Here is a 16,830-nt window from a genome sequence, read left to right on the forward strand (position 1 = left end):
GAAAAAGGAACAGGACAACTAATCGTTAGAGAAAGATGTAGCACATCTGGTTTAATTTTTTGTTTATCTGAGCACTGGCCTATTAGTAATATCCAGGGCTGTCACAAATATCCATACGACGATCAAATCTATTTTTCCAAGGCTACTTGATGAAGAATTAATGTTTTTAGCATATGTCATTTCCGGTGAAACCGGAAGTGACCGAAAATAATTGAATACACCAATCAAACCTAATTTATGTCATATACTAACATACCAAAACTCGTTTTTTTGTCTGAAAAAATAAAAAAGTTATAGGGGTGAGCCACTTTTGAGACGCACCCGGTATATTACGGGTGGAAACCATTACAATAATAAGCAAATTATTAAGGTAAGTCTCCTACTGCTGACGCAGTCTTCCCGTTTCCCGCCTCCAAAGTTTTTACTAAGTTGTAGATTGCGAACCGCCGAATTTTGAAAATCTTTTTTTAAGATCAAAATGGCTAAAAATAAAGCCTAAACTATCATTTCAGAATAAACAGGGAGTTCTAAATAATGTTGTCAATTCTAAACAATAGTACATTGTTTTTTTAGGACTAGAAATGTGTGGCGAGGCTGTAAGTTTGATTTGGTAACATTACAGGCGAGGCTCAAAAAGTAATTTTTACTCCGAATAGAACATTCTATTTTTTTCAAACGTTCACAAATAATTTTTTATACAATTTCTAACGTTGAAAATAATATAAAAAGATTTAAAAGGTATACCCTGTAAGTAATTACGTATCGAGCATTGAAAGATAAAAACTTTTTATTACTTTCTCTATGGTATCGAGTAATTATGATTATTACACTCGTTGAATTTGACACTTTATGTCAGTTTAATAATATATTTTCGTACATTTTTGTGCTTAGGCGTAAAAGTGCTTTATTTTTATGCCTAAGTAGGCGTTAAAATGACTTTATATTGGAGTCACATCGCAAAAATGAATACTTTTTATGTCTTTTGATTATATTGACTTTTTATGTCAATAAAAGTCAAAAGGACAATTTGTTCCAAAAAAGGACTGTCCTTTTCAAAAAAGGACAGGTGGCAACCCTAGCTCGGGACCTCTACTATCAGGAAACTGAAGAAATAAGTTAGCATGGAGTACTTATGGAAGAAACTCAATCATATTTAAATCTAGAATGCCACTTTATCTAAAGAAGAAAACATTTGACAAATGTGTACTACCAGGCATGACCTGGACTTTTAAATCGGACATTATAAGAAAACTGCAGGTCGCACCGCAACGCTCAATGGAACGAAATATGCTGAAAATAACCAAGAAAGGCCGTATCATGTCATCCACAGAATCAAATCTCTCATGACTAGAGTTGCCGCGAGACGAGACGAGATGAGAACTTATCTCGTCTCGTCTCGAAATTTCGAGATAAAACATTATCGAGACGAGACGAGACAATGTCGAGACGAGACGAGGTAAGGTCTTATCTCGTCTCGTCTCGTGTTGTCTCGTTTTTTTTTCGACTTGTTTAATATATCTCAATAATGCTTTATATTACCTAAGGGATATTTCCTACAGGATTGAAAAAAAATAATTATGATTTTTTTTTGAAATTATCAAATATATATTTTTTAATTAGACATTTTTTGTTTAATTTTTATCAATAAAGTATACCAAATTTTTCCTAATCATTATAATAATGCGGCTTGATTTGGTTTTAAAGTTTTGATTTTTTGTATACCGGGTGCGTCTCAACCCTATAAGTTTTTTATTTTTTCAGATTAATAAACGAGATTTGGTATGATAGTATATGAAATAAATTAGGATTGATTGACGTATTCAGTTGTTTTCGGTTACTTCCTGTTTGACCGGAAATTACTACAACTTTTGATTTTTAAATGGCACCCCGGTATATCTTTACTTTATTGGATAGAAAATGACATTCTGAATAGAATGACATATCCGATGTCAACTTTTGACATTTTTGCTTAAAAATAAATCGCATTTTAAATTTCAATCTAGAGTATCATGGCTCAAGGCTGTGTTAAAAACACTAATTTTTAATCAAGGAGCTTTGGAAAAATAGATTTGATCGCCTAATGTTTTTCGCGTCTTGTCCTGGCCGGTTAAAAGATGCCCAAATCGTTTTTTAAATCATATTTCAACTTTTTCAAATGGATCAAATTCAAATAACTTAGCATATTTGGAAATATCATTTTTTTATGAATAATTTGATACCACACACTTGGTGTTTCGAGTCAAATTGTCGTTATGAACCGCATGTTACAAATTCTAATAAATCATATGCGAAAATGTCAAAAGTTGACATATGATATGTCATTCTATTCAGAGTGTCATTTTCTATCGAATAAAGTAAACAAATACCTAGGGTGTCATTTAAAAATCAAAACTTGTAATTTCCGGTGAAACAGGAAGTGACCAAAAACAATTGAATACGTCAATCAATCCTAATTTATGTCATATACCAACATACCAAATCTCGTTTTTTTATTTGAATAAATAAAAAAGTTATAAGGGTGAGCCAATTTTGAGACGCACCCGGTATACGCCTAAGACAACTTTAAATTAAAAAAACAAGGAAAACTTTGGAAAAAACAATGGAAGTAAAGATTAGCTACATATTAAGATCGACGTTGGACGTTGGATACTAAGTTGGTTCTAAGTTTTAAAATAAATTATATTTATTTAGTTAGTTGGTGGTTATTTATTCTACATAAGCATATACCTATTTGAAAACATCACGCAATTTGATATTATATAAATTTTAACCCTATTATTATCATATTTTGTGTTAATGGTTTTCGAGATATCTCGTCTCGTCTCGTCTAGCCTTGTCTCGAAACATTTTATCTCGTCTCGTCTCGCCTCGTAATTCGAGACAAAATGCTCTCGAGACGAGATAAAATGGCTTCGAGACGAAACGAGACGTCTCGTGTCTCGTATCTCGCGGCATCTCTACATGTGACAATGGGCAAGAGACCTGGCAAGAAGGACGGACAACAGATGGACCACAAAAATTACAGCATGGTACCCACGAGGAAGACCAAATCTAAGATGGGACCATGGTATTAGGAAACTAGCAAGGATAACTTGGCCCCGCATAGATAATAGACAACAATAACAATAACAGATATCAACAATAGACAATAATGGACCCAACTACAAAGAGAATATCTAAATATGTGGGGGATCGAGGCTACACCATAAATGGAAATTGTTGAATGAGCTGAGAATGATGATGATGATGTTTTTAAAAGTGTTCTGTCATTGGTCGCATATTTTGTATAAACAAAAATATAGTGAATATCTTAACTATTTTTTCGGAACACTGGGTCCTACTGTAAATATATTTTTTTTATTTTTGCATTGATTAAAATTTTCTCCTAGAATGATAAAAAAATGTTTCATCCTATTTCCCACTGTTCCATTGTTTAATATTCCGCATAAATTGCGATCGGATCTTCATTAGAAACACGATAGAAACGAGATTGTCTACATGCAAACAATACCGAAGTAGTACCTGTGCTGGTACTTGAAAATTCTTGGTTTGATGAGCTGTGTCGGTACGTGATACCCAAGATGAATGGCAAATACATTCCGTGCAGCCCGTTATTCCAACATTCTTACGCAACACCAATTCTATTTACCGACCACTTAGTACGATCTAGTACCTCATATTTCGCAAAGACATCGTAAAAGTTTATTTTGCTACGTTTTATAAAGATCTTGAGATATGTGATATTTCGAGTGGTTGTGGAACTGCTTAAGAAATACATTAGTTATGTCGTCTACATAAAAATATTTCTTTAAAAGTGCGGCATACAATAACAGTTTGCAGAATGTAAATAATCCAAGAAAATTTTAATCAATGCACAACTAAACGAAATACCGGGTGCGTCTCAAACTCAAAAGTGGCTCACCCCTATAACTTTTTTATTTTTTCAGTTAAAAAAACGAGATTTGGTATGCTAGTATATGACATAAATTTAATTGACTGTTTCACCGGAAATGACTACAACTTTTGATTTTTAAATGACACCCTTGATATTTTTTACTTTATTCGATATAAAATGACATTCTGTACAGAATGACATATCATATGTCAACTTTTGACATTCTCGCTTAATTAAAAATCGTATTTAAAATTTCAATCTACAGTGCCATGGTTATGTTAGAAACACTAATTCTTAATCAAGGAACCTTGGAAAAATAGATTTGATTTTCTAAAGCTTTTAGTGTCTTGTCCTGGCCAGTTAGAAAATGCCCAAATCGTATTTTTAATCATATCTCAATTTTTTCAAATGGAATGAGGGTGGCTCATTAGCATATTTGGAAAAAGCATTTTTTTTACGAATAATTTGATACCACACCCTGAGTATTTCGAGTGAAATTTTCGTTACGAACCGCAAATTATAATTTCAAATAAACCATATGCGAAAATGTCAAAAGTTGGCATATGATACGTCATTCTATTAAGGGTGTTATTTTCTATCGAATAAAGTAAAAAAATACGGAAGGTGCCACTTAAAAATCAAAAGCTTTAGTCATTTCCGGTGAAACAGGAAGTGACCGAAAACAATTGAATACGTCAATCAATCCTAATTTATGTCATATACTAACATACCAAATCTCATTTTTTTAGGTGAAAAAATAAGAAAGGTATAGGGGTGAGCCACTTTTGAGACGCACCCGGTATACAACAGTATGATGCAATGTTCCGAAATAACTCCAGATCAATTTCATATTTAAAACATTCACCCTTTATAGATTATAATATTATAATCGTTATACAGCGTGTTTCAAATTCGGGTCTCTCCACTGAGGTATCGGAAACTGTAGACCGTACACACACGGGTTGTCTCAAACTCGAAGCGGAAGCGTCGTCTTTGAGTCGACCACTCGACTTCCTATACGTAAATAATAGTAGGTCCACGAACGGGTCGTTTGGCGGTCGACGCGGAGTCAAAGTGATTAATACTCCGTTCGTTCTCACAGCATCAGCAAACTGTCGAAAACAGTTAACCGAATTAGTAATCTACGTTTCTCGTTTATGACATATCTATGACTTTGTGTGATCAACTACATTTGACAAGTTTCTGACTGTTTTGGATGCTTGTGACAACAAATCCACTATTATTTACGTACGAAGATAGAGTGGAGGGAGATTCACTCGGAGTTCGAGACGCTTATTCTGCTGCGAAAGCCAGACGGGATGACTTATACAATGTAAAATGTTTGGGAGGAGGTTAATCATGGGTGTGCGTCTCTCTTTCTTGAGTTATAGCTCATCATAAAGTCTCAGGGCTTTGATAAAACCCAGTATCTGAGACGGTTTTACAGAGGTTAGTTCTCCATCTCCGATATCAGTCGTGCCGTCGTACCAAAGTTTATGGCATGAATGGATGTGGTCTGGACACACTCAGTGATGAGGTGTTCTGGTGTTTCCTCATTTACCCCACGAAATTTGCATTCGCCGTTGTTTCTTAGCTTCAATCTACTGAGGTGTTCGTTGAGGAGACAGTCTCCTGTTAAAGACCCCGTGACAATCCGGAGATTGTTAATTCTTACTTAAATCAAGAAAAATCATTGATTTTTCTCGGTCGTTAGTTCTGCGAATTTTTTTCGAGTTAGGAGGATCATTGGAGGATTCCTATTCCAGGTTATGGATGGAGTCTTGCAGGTTCTTGAGTTCCGCTTTAAGTTGGTTTCCACTTGGAAAGCAGGACGGTTCTGGTCCAGTTAGTGGAGTGTTCGCTCCTTTTCTAGCTAGATCGTTTGCTTCTTCATTGCCTTCTATCCCTTGGTGAGCTGACACCCAGAGTAGGAGGCAGAGCCGGATCTACCTAAGGGGTGTTTGGGCTGCAGCCCAGGGCCCCGAGGTTACAAGGGGCCCCCAGACCCCGCTAAAAACAATAGACACATAGGTGGAAATTGTTGAATCGTGAAATAAAATTAAAATTCACGTTAAAAAGTTTAAGCCAGAGCAGATAGTTTTGCCACTATGATGCTGTCAAAGCCTTAAAAAATAATTAAGATGATATAATGAAAATTTTCGAAAGTTTCAGCGAAAATGAGGCTGAGAAAGTTGATTTCCGGAAAGAGGCACGAAATTTATTCAATAAAATAGCGAAACTCGAGACTGCAATTTTGATTATCTTTTGGGAAGAAGTTTTGGAGAGATTTCATTTAGTCAATAAAAAAATACGCCTGGTTTAGACATTTGTGAAAGCAACAAGTTAATTGTGTCATTAAAAGACATTGTGAACAACATACGACACCAATCAGATCAAAAGCTAAAGGAATAAGGAATACGAAGAGAAAGCTAAAAAATTAAGTACTAGTGTGGGAATAGACTACAATGACATAAAAAAGATACGCATTACTCCAAAATTTTCAGATAAGTACAGGTGAATTCTCAGTATACGGCGCAGAAAGATTTAAAAGAGACACGTTGAACGTTGCGTTGGATAAGCTGATTATGGATTTAAATAAAAGGAGCCAAGTCTATGAGACATATAGCAAAAAATTCAAATTTTTAATGGATTTGCAAGACAAAAATATCGAAAACATAGATTTGGAAATTACACGTCATATTATTGATTACTATCCCGTTGTCGTAGACGAGCATTTAGTGAATGAGTGCATTCAATTAAAATCGTACTGACTCCAATCTAAGCCAGAGTCTTACACCTTTTGCAGTGACATTTTTATGCTCATGTATGAAAATAAACTTATTGACGTGTTCCCTAACTGCTATACCATTTTAGAGATTTTTTTAACATTGCCAATCACTAGCTGTGAAGCAGAACGCTCCTTCTCCAAGATCTCCTATGTAGAAAATAAATATAGGACAACAATGTCGAATCATCGACTAAATAATTTATCACTTCTTTCCATAAATTGTGATCTAACAAAAGACTTGCAATGTGATGACCAAATAACTGTCAATTTCTGTGACTGCAACCTATCAATTTCTTTTACTAATTCATAATAAATAAATAAAATTGTTTTATTGTTTTTTTTTATATTCTAATATATCACTATTTCGGTTTCTCCCTCACCCAAAGGTTGCCTGGAAGAGATTGCTACCACAGCAATAAGGTCGCCTTTTGTACAACTAATACTTGCGTAGATTTAAGTAACATTTATGTTTTTTTGTGCAATAAAGAATATATAATAATAATATATCATTATAGAAACGGTTTTTTGACATGGCTATTAGTTGAGTACTTAGGTAGGCCCCTAAGTAGTTTCAGCCCAGGGCCCCACAAATTCACGATCCGCCCCTGGTAGGAGGACTTTATTTTCTTTGCTTAATTTGTTCAGCTTCTCTAGGCATTTTTTGGCTATCTTCGAATGATGGTTACTGAGTTGATCGCTTTTAGTGCTGCTTGATTATAAGATAAGATGGCTATTTCCTCTTTCCGATAGTTCCTATCAAAGATAAATTGCACGCATCTCGGGACACCGTAGATTTCTGCCTGAAGGATGCTGGGGTAGGTGCCCATTGGTTCGAAGTATTTAGTTTTCGATCCAAATACTCCTATCCCTGTCTCTGCTTTGGTTTTGGAAGCATCAGTATACCACGTTATGGTATGGTCTTTTACCTGCTGAGCCAACCTTTCTCAAAATTGTACCTTCTGCATTTTTGATATGCCATCCACTGGTGTGTTAAACTGATTTTGATGAGTGGAATTTTCCTTTTCAGGGTGATCCAAGCCCTGAGCTGACAATTTATTACAGGATGACGTAAATCGGGACAAAGTTGCCTATTAACCTTGTATATGAATTATTAGTGAGCCCAATGATAATACGTTTAGTAATCGAACTTATCTTTGTCGTTTCCGGAAATATGGCGGTAAAACTGAAATTTCCGGTTTTTGTTTTAATTTTTTTTATTTCGACGGTTAGAAAAACCTACAAATATATTGGCAGGTTTTATTACTACTAACTACTAATACACATGGACATAGCCAGATTTATTTAATCTTAAAATACCAATAAACAATGATTTACTGATTATTAACACTTCTCTTAATGGTGGGTTCTTAGCAAATCAATTCTTCTCGCTAGGGAAAGCGCTGGTTAATGTTGATGATCTGTAGGAAAACCGGCAATTTTCTGTTTGTTATAGAGAAAAAAGGAGAAAACGCGCTTATTATATTTCGTCTCGGCAGCTGCTGCGAGATCTCCTCTAACGCACACATGGAAAGAAAAAATATTTACATTCATATCACTTTTACTTTATAATTAATATTACGTTGACCTTACATTACATAAATTCTTTACGTCATTCAATTAATATCTTGGGTCTTCGACCACATGACAACTATGTTAACTTTCTCGTCAGTGTCCTTCCTCTAGGAGATGCGATACCTTGTCGTTGGTGGAGAAGCTCTTAGTCAGGTGCTATGGGGAATTCCCTATGGCACTTTGGCTGGGTTTAGGGAGCATCTCATTGTCTAGTCCCTGGCTGTAGTGTCATGGCCAGGGAATTGCACCAAGAGGTATAACGATGTCGGATGGGACTACCCTGTCTGTCATACCAGACACCCTCTACTGTCTGTGGTCATATTATATCACGGGTAGAGGGTGTGGGATGGGGGGGTTTAGCTTAACCGCCTAGACCAAGGGAAGACAACCTCACCGAAAACCTAATTTCCTATGATGGCGGGACGTCAAAGGGATGCATGGCTAGATAGAAGACTAGCCTCTACTGGTTTCAACCATGGGACACCAGGGGCAACCCATTGTATTGTCGTCTCCTTTATTTCTACATGTGAGGCTATGTAGAAGTGGACCGACTAACCATGCGGTTATTAATCTCATATCGATATCATTGACCTCATATTCAAGGAGGCAATAGAGGAAGAGGGATATATCCTCTATAATAGATTCGGGACAAAACCGGTATCAGGTCTAAGGAGCGACCAAGTTAAAGAGGTGGAGACAATGGAGATGGTGTATACCCTCGTAGGAGGTAAATACCCACTCTCGGAGGATGAACATCTGTTGTCAGAGGAATATAGGAAATAGGAAATACCCTGTCTCCCCTATAACAAGAAGATGTATGATGAGTTCTTGACTGTATGATGAGTTATAACTCAAGAAAGGGGGACACAATAGATCTTTAAGGTCGCAATGATTAATAAAGACAATGGAAGTCCGACGTTGTCTACCACATTCAAAGTAATAATGTTTTATTAAGAGACAAAAATAGTTATTTGTTTAACTAGTGCAAAAAGGACATATTTGTTGCACGACGCATGAGTTTTGTAACTCTTGCGTCTGTTCTGCAATCATGCTGAGTGCAACAAATATGCTTTTTTATTTGTCGCACACAACATTTTTCTACGATCGAATTGAAATTCTTATTTAAATGTTTATTAAAAAGTTTTTACAGCAATTCACCACCACTAACAATGATACTTTTATTTTTTTAATTTTGAGTTCATTTCAATTTTAATGTCGCAGTTTGAAAAATTCACTAAAGTAATTGATGGACAAGCTTCATTTCAGTAGTAGTCTTTTGAATTTTATTTTGATTTCTGCTCGTGGAGGTCTCGGGTTCTTGTTCTTCACTTAAAAATCTTTTCCGGAACGTTGCTGCGAGGTGTCCAGTACTGGTACTTGGTTTATCTTCCAGGATTTGACAAATTTTTACAAAAATTTACAAATGTTTTCTCTTTAGTTAAGTCGTCATTAATAATGTCAAGATGTTTTTTGCAGTAGTGCAATAAATGAGTTACTTTTTGCACTAGTCTAAAAATTTTGACTTTTATAATACAGTAGATAGTGTAAAAAATAGCTACTTTTTGCACAATCGTAGAAAGAGATTTTGCTCGGGACAAAAACGTTTTTGATTAAAACAGTCTTACGGTTGGGGTTTGGAACTTTTGGTGTTACAACTGCAAAATAAAGCACTAATTCACCACAATATACCAAAACACTTTACTTTTAAGAGTCCATTTCACTGGTCCGAAAAAGTAGCAAAATAAGCGTTCGGCATTTAACGTTTTATGTAAAACTGGCTAGGTATTTTTTCACAAATGAAGAAGATAAAGGATTATACTATATCCGTATTGTAGCGCATTTTTAGATAACTTCTTTATTTTTAAGATTTTGATGATCAAACATCAACAAAATATTCCTTATGTTTGGACTAAATTTTCTCGAAAATAAAGACAATTTAAAATTCCGTTACAATACCGAAATAGATTGAAGTTTTGTGATTTCAGTGATATATAATTTATATGGTTTTGTAACAAATTGTTAGCTATTTTATGGCAAATGCTGAAGCTCTGCAAACCTTAATCAAACCTTAATCAAAGCCCGTGTGTTTGGAATTTTGGGTGTGGCTTAACACGACAGGATCGGGCTAAGCCTTAGGCAGATTTCTGAAATATAATATATATTTTCTTCGGCTACACACCTGCTTTACCCAACCCCTGAGAGCGACCCGAACAGTACAGCGTAATAGACTCTTAACAATGGACGCGCGTTTCGCTAACCATGTTAGCATCATTAGATAATTAAAACTCAAATTTGAATCTCTCTCAGTTTTAATCATCTGCTGATTATGCCAACATAGTTACCGTGAAATGGGGTGACTTTGCCTCTTGGGGTGACTTTGCCAAATTCCGTCCGAAAATATATTAGACGTTGCCGTAGCCACTACTTGAAAAGAACGCGTTATGTGTTATCGGTAAATTATGGGTGTAGGCGCCCCACGTCTCGGAAAGTCGCTAAACGCTTGCCGTCAGTTGCGATGTAGCATTTACAGTGCTGTGGAGCCAAATCTGTTTTTAAAGCCTATTTTGTGCGTTTCAAACTTCTACGTGGCTGCAATAGTTAACCACGCTATATTGAGGTAAGTATTATGCAGAAGTTCGTTATAATATTGAGGGTGATGAAGCATATTTTACGTAATTATGCTTTTAAATGGGGTGGCTTTGGTCTATCAATAAGAATAAGGAAGAGGGCAAAGACACCCCATATAAGCAACTAACTTTGCCCATCCAGTTTTTTACCTTTTTTATATATATATATTTGTTTAATAAACAAAAAAGCGTATTATTGTTGTGTTGTCCTTATTACCACTTATGCATAGACCATGCACATTTGAGAAAATACAACAATTTTTGAAATAAACACGATTTAAAATTCAGAATTGGGTAAAGTCGCCACAATTCACGATAGTGAAACTCTCATTCAATGTTAAAATTAAAGTGTTTTGGTGTATTGTGGTGAATTAGTGTTTTTTTTAATGTTCTAAATCAGTCTCGCTCATTCTGTGTGCGTCCAGCCGTAGATGGGACGTAACAGCCAAAACATGGTTCTCACCGCGTTCTATCTTGAGTAGATATACGTGAAAAGCAACGGTTGATCTCGCGGAGGCAACAAGTGGAGAATAATTCAAAGAAATCGCGCCGAGACCTACTTCTGAGACTGAGGAACGTCGGTCTAGCGGTATGCGAGCCCTCGGGCTAGGACACGCCGTCGGATATGTGTCTCGAGCCCGTTTTTAACCGTCTCAAATCGTAGTAAATGCGCTCTTTACGGCCGCGTTATTTATTTGAACTTTCCAGCAACTCGACAAAATGTTCAAAAACACTCAGTTAGTATTTATTATTATTGATTTCATCGTTATTTCAGTGTCATAAGTTCAATTATTAATTTTTTACTTATTTCGGAGTTATTTATATCATTTGACTAGATTTCTTCAATGTTCCTTATGTCATTAAGGGGATGATTCTTGGACCTATTTTAAGATAAAGTCTCAGTATGAATATATGTCCTAAACGTCTTAATTTTTAAAATACAGGTACTGAAAACGTTACAGCCCTTGAAAGTGTAAATAATAATAAAGATATTTATTTTGAATGTGGTAGAAAATGACTCAGTATTGAAACATTAAGTCCATTTCACTAGTCCGAAAAAGTAGCAAAATAAGCGTTCGGCATTTAACGTTTATGTAAAACTGTAAACTAATTATTTTTCCACAAATGAAGAAGGAAATTAAAGATACAGGATTTTACTATATCAGTATTGTAGCACATTTTTAGACAACTTCTTTATTTTTAAGATTGTGATGGTCAAACATCAACAAAATATTCAACATCAAAATATATCCTTATGTGTGGACTAAATTTTCTCGAAAATAAAGACTTAATTTAAAATTCCGTTACAATACGATAATAGATTGAAGTTTTGTGATTACAGTGATATATAATTTATATGATTTTGTAACAAATTGCTCGCTATTTTATGGCAAATGTTTTTTATGGCTTCTCTGCAAAGCTTAATCAAGCCTTAATCAAAGCACGTGTGTTTGGAATTTTGGACGTGGCTTAACACGACAGGATCGGGCTAAACCTTAGGCAGATTTATGAAATATAATATATATTTTCTCCGGCCACACACCCGCTTTACCCGACCCCTGAGAGCGACCCGAATATACAGCGTAATAGATTCTTAAGAACGGTAGTTTCCATAAGGCTGAACGCACACAGAATAAAGAGTAAAACAGGATTCTGTATTGCTGCCGTGCATATTTACGTTTTTGACTAAGAGTTTTGCCCTTTCTGTGTGCGTCCAGCCTTAGGAGAGAGGGTAGTTTCTCGTAAAACCTTTGTATCTTGTGGATACAGTCGATACAGTAATTTCAACATATGACATAAAAAGCCAGGACTTTTTTACGTAAGAAATGTAGGTAATCGTTTAATTTGAAACAGTGTATGATTTTCAAATACAATTTTCAATATTTACAAAAACAAAATAAAAATGAACGAAATAATTTAAAATGAAAGAAAATAAAAGAAAAAATGTAGATACAAAAAATAAAAAGAATTTCATAATAAGAATAATCGAATAGTAAATTACGTATGTAACTGTATAACTTTATATTTTATTGACAAACAATTTTAATGAAAGAAAATGTTAAGTAGGAACCCAAAAAGCAAACCATCAATGAAATACCGTCCTTTCTTTTTTGAATCGCTCTTTTACTCAAGGCTAACGACAATATCTTATTTAAAAAAAATAGGTTGAACCTATCTCCAATTTAAAACAAGCCTTTTCTCAATAACTTCTCAGAAAATATATATAGTCTGTCCAACGAGAGGATCCGTGACAGTGACAGTTGTGTCTATCATTTTAATTCACAAGTAAATTGTATTTTCTCATTTTTGGATGTCGCCTGGCTCGTTAGGTGGACTATATGTATCTACCAAATATGAACTAACACAAGTTGTCAATAGAATGCTTAAAAAAATCCATATTTTGAATTAAACTTACTTTTTTTAAGCTCAAAAGTCCATCAGTTTTCGATATTATTGTCCTTAAATACCTTCAGCAACCAAATGAAATGTTTTTTTTTCCTAAATCACCAAAAAAAATCCTTTTTTTTTTCTATATCACTTGCGTAACTTAAACTTTAAACACATAAAACTCAAAGACAACCGTTCGCAAACTCTAACTCTTCGATACTACAGGTACTACAGATCAAATATCGATTGGATGCTGAAGACATCGATAAAATCGATAGACTAAGACGTACGTTATAGCCGTTCTCGTGAATGTCTCGCTAACTAACATAGGTACGTTCTTGGCGAGGGCACGTCTGTGATTAACAGTAAAAGTAGAATTTGTGCAGATGCCTTTCTCTTTGCTGGAAGACCTGTTTGTTTACCGTCTTAGGCCAGCAGACATTCTTCCACGGTAAATACGAAAAATCGAAGGATTTTCTATGCGGTTTGGGATGGTTAAAATTGGTTGACAGCGAGAACAGATGGTTTGCGCTAATATATGCTTTTTTACGTTTAAAAATTTAGCGATATGCTAGAGAAATAAAAAATCACGATCATTAAGAAGTTACCCAATAGTGATAAAAGTTGGTTCTTTTTGAGGGGCGTAGTTTTATAAATAGTAACACTAATAAAATATATAGGATGTTTCATTTAAGAATGTAAAAAACGAAGACCTCGTACAGAGGCGTGCGGTCCGTGGAAGCGGGAGAAGCATCGCTTCCATCTACGCTGAGACAAGAAACCAAGTTTTTTACTTAATAATTCATGGCAATTAATATGAATTTGGTTAGTCTATTTTATAGGGTGTCCCAATATTCCATGGATACATCTACTATACGTAATTTTGGTTGCGAGAATCAAAATAAGTTCACTGGGCACAATTTACTTCTCTACAAAAATTCTTCGTTTGTCCGGTAAAAGACATCAAACTTTAAAACAACGATACCTTTTTAAGATATTTTATGAACCGATAATGCGATTAGAATATTAGAATTTGGGGTGCATATGTTTTGCTAAGTTTTTTACACAAATAATTTCGGAAGTAACGTCAATATTTGGGTGAAATTTGGTGCCTGGGAGATTTTTGACATGAGAAATTTGATTTTGATGTCAATATGCCTCCTACTTATAGAGGGCGCCACGTGCATATTTTTCACTGGTATGAAAAGTTATAACTTTTCGTCCGTACCTGTATAGAACAACTGTGTAAAAATATACATTTACGCGGTTTTTTACGTAAAAAAAGTCTCTTGGCAAAAATCGCTTTTTTTTACCGAGACATTTTTTACGTAAAAAATCACGAAAATGCATATTTTTTCACTCGGTAGTTTTATACAGATACGGTCGAAAAGTAATTACTCTTCAAAACAGTTAAAATACATGTAGGTGGCGCCCCTACAAGTAGGAGTCATATTGACATCAAAATGAAATTCCTCATGTCAAAAAACTCCCAGAAAGCAATTTTCATCCAAATATTGACGTTACTTCAGAAATTATTTGGAAACGATGGAAATAAAACTCAAACTTCTACACCCTGTATCTCCGAAACTAAGCAGTTTAGGACATACATTTATACAAACTTTTTTACTGATTTTTATCTGCAGAATATGCTGCTGAAGTTTCCGGGCAAAGTTTGGACCACCCTCTATATTAATTTAGGTTTATTTATGAACAATCCTGTATATACTTAAAAATATTTTTGATAGATGTAAGATGTGAACTACAGTTCATTCGCCGAGTACACAACTATGTGTTAGATTGTATTTTTTTGTATTTTGTACAAAAGTAATTAAAGGAAAATAAAGAAATAACTGCAAGAAATATTTTAGGATTTATTCAATATAACGTACAATTAAAATATTTTTCTTAAAAAATATAAAAATGCAATATAGTTGTTCAAAAGACAATCTAATACGAAGTTTCTTTAACACGTATGTTATAAAAGAATTACTAAAATACTAATCCAATTCGTTTTTTAGTGCCTTAGAGTTTAATCTTTCACAATAATATATACACTTGCGATCGTAAATACAATCTTACAATCTGAAAAAAAACTAAAGCACAATCTTCATCATTATTGACTTCTTAACTATTATAAAGTCAGTACAACCATCGTTCAACGCTACGTCATACACTGTCGTACTCTTTCTTTCACGTGACAATGGATGAAATACACTGAGAGGCATAAAAGCGAATATCTCTCCTCTCTCTAAAATTATCGGGAAAAAATGCACCTTGATGACTGAGTGGTTTTTAAATTCCTTACTTTGTTAAACCATTCTACAGGGTGTTTCAAACTCTCGCCCGAATAATAATATTTTGTTTTTGAACTGTTCTAAACAACATGAACTGATCTCAGACTCTCAGTCACACCCTAAAACGGGTATTAGATAAATAATGATGACGGAACGTTGAATGATCATCGTATAGACTAGACTTATTTCTGACGAAAATGACTAAAATCTAAAGCACCAGGAAAAAACAATGAAAACATTAAGTAGAACTCTGTTCAGAAGTAAAAAACGTGAAATCAAAATATACATATTATCTTTGTATATTAAATTGTTTAAAAGTATTTTTTATTTACTTATCACAGAGTAACTTTTGTAAAAATTCTTTAATTTTTCATAAAAGAAATAAAAGTAAAAATATATCCTTAACATTATTGTCGCTATGTCTTACTATAAAACGTAAAAAAGTATATATATAAAATCTGTATTGGTTCTTATAATTTTTGACAAAATATTAAAATTAAAGAAAAGGTATACTGGGTGCGTCCTAAAAGTCGCTTACCTCTATAACTTTTTAATTTTTTCAGGTAAAAAAACGAGATTTGGTATGTCAGTATATGACATAAATTAGGATTGATTGACATTTCAATTATTTTCGCCCACTTCCTGTTTCACTGGAAAGGACTAAAAATTTTGATTTTTTGATATAGCACCCTAGGTATTTTTCTATTTTTTTCGATAGAAAATGACACTCTGGAGAGAATGACATATCTTAACAAAAGTTGTAATTGTTTCCGGTGAAACAGGAAGTGACCGAAAACAATTGAATACGTCAATCAATCCTAATTTATGTCATATACTAACATACCAAATCTTGATTTAAAGTTATAAGGGTGAACCAAAGGGAACCACTTTTGAGAGGCACCCGTTATACAAGGGTACTTATTCATGTGCACACTGTGTACATAGTGTTTCTTAAGTAGCCTAAAAACATTAGGGTGCGATTCCTCATACGTTTTTAAGAAAAAGACTTATATAAACATGGGGTTTTAAGTACTTCCTTTCTGATCTACAGGGTGTTAAAAATTTAAAAAAAAATCAAGTTTAAAATAAATAGTACGTCATTGCGTTTTTAAGTACTACAAAAAACTTGTTCAACTAACTTACTATTAGAGCTGGCCTGATTTTTTGAAAGAAAATTTAAACTTAAATTGGATAATTAGACATAAAAAATGTATAAAAATGATGTCACCTAAAAATGCATCACGCAAGCCAATATTTTTACATAAC

At 34.3% G+C, this 16,830-nt stretch overlaps 1 protein-coding gene across 1 annotated transcript in view; it reads right to left on the bottom strand.

Annotated features, from left to right (window-relative positions):
- The window catches only part of LOC115886793 (protein artichoke), a 51,753-nt gene extending 38,245 nt beyond the window's left edge, over positions 1-13,508 (bottom strand). The window contains 1 exon segment of the mRNA XM_030906082.1: positions 13,299-13,508. The gene's annotated coding sequence lies outside the window, so the exon portion shown is untranslated.
- Positions 13,509-16,830: the final 3,322 nt, after the last annotated feature.

The sequence above is a fragment of the Sitophilus oryzae genome, unplaced genomic scaffold (assembly GCF_002938485.1).
Source record: "Sitophilus oryzae breed Bouriz unplaced genomic scaffold, Soryzae_2.0 scaffold_496_pilon_pilon, whole genome shotgun sequence".
Lineage (NCBI taxonomy): Eukaryota > Metazoa > Arthropoda > Insecta > Coleoptera > Curculionidae > Sitophilus > Sitophilus oryzae.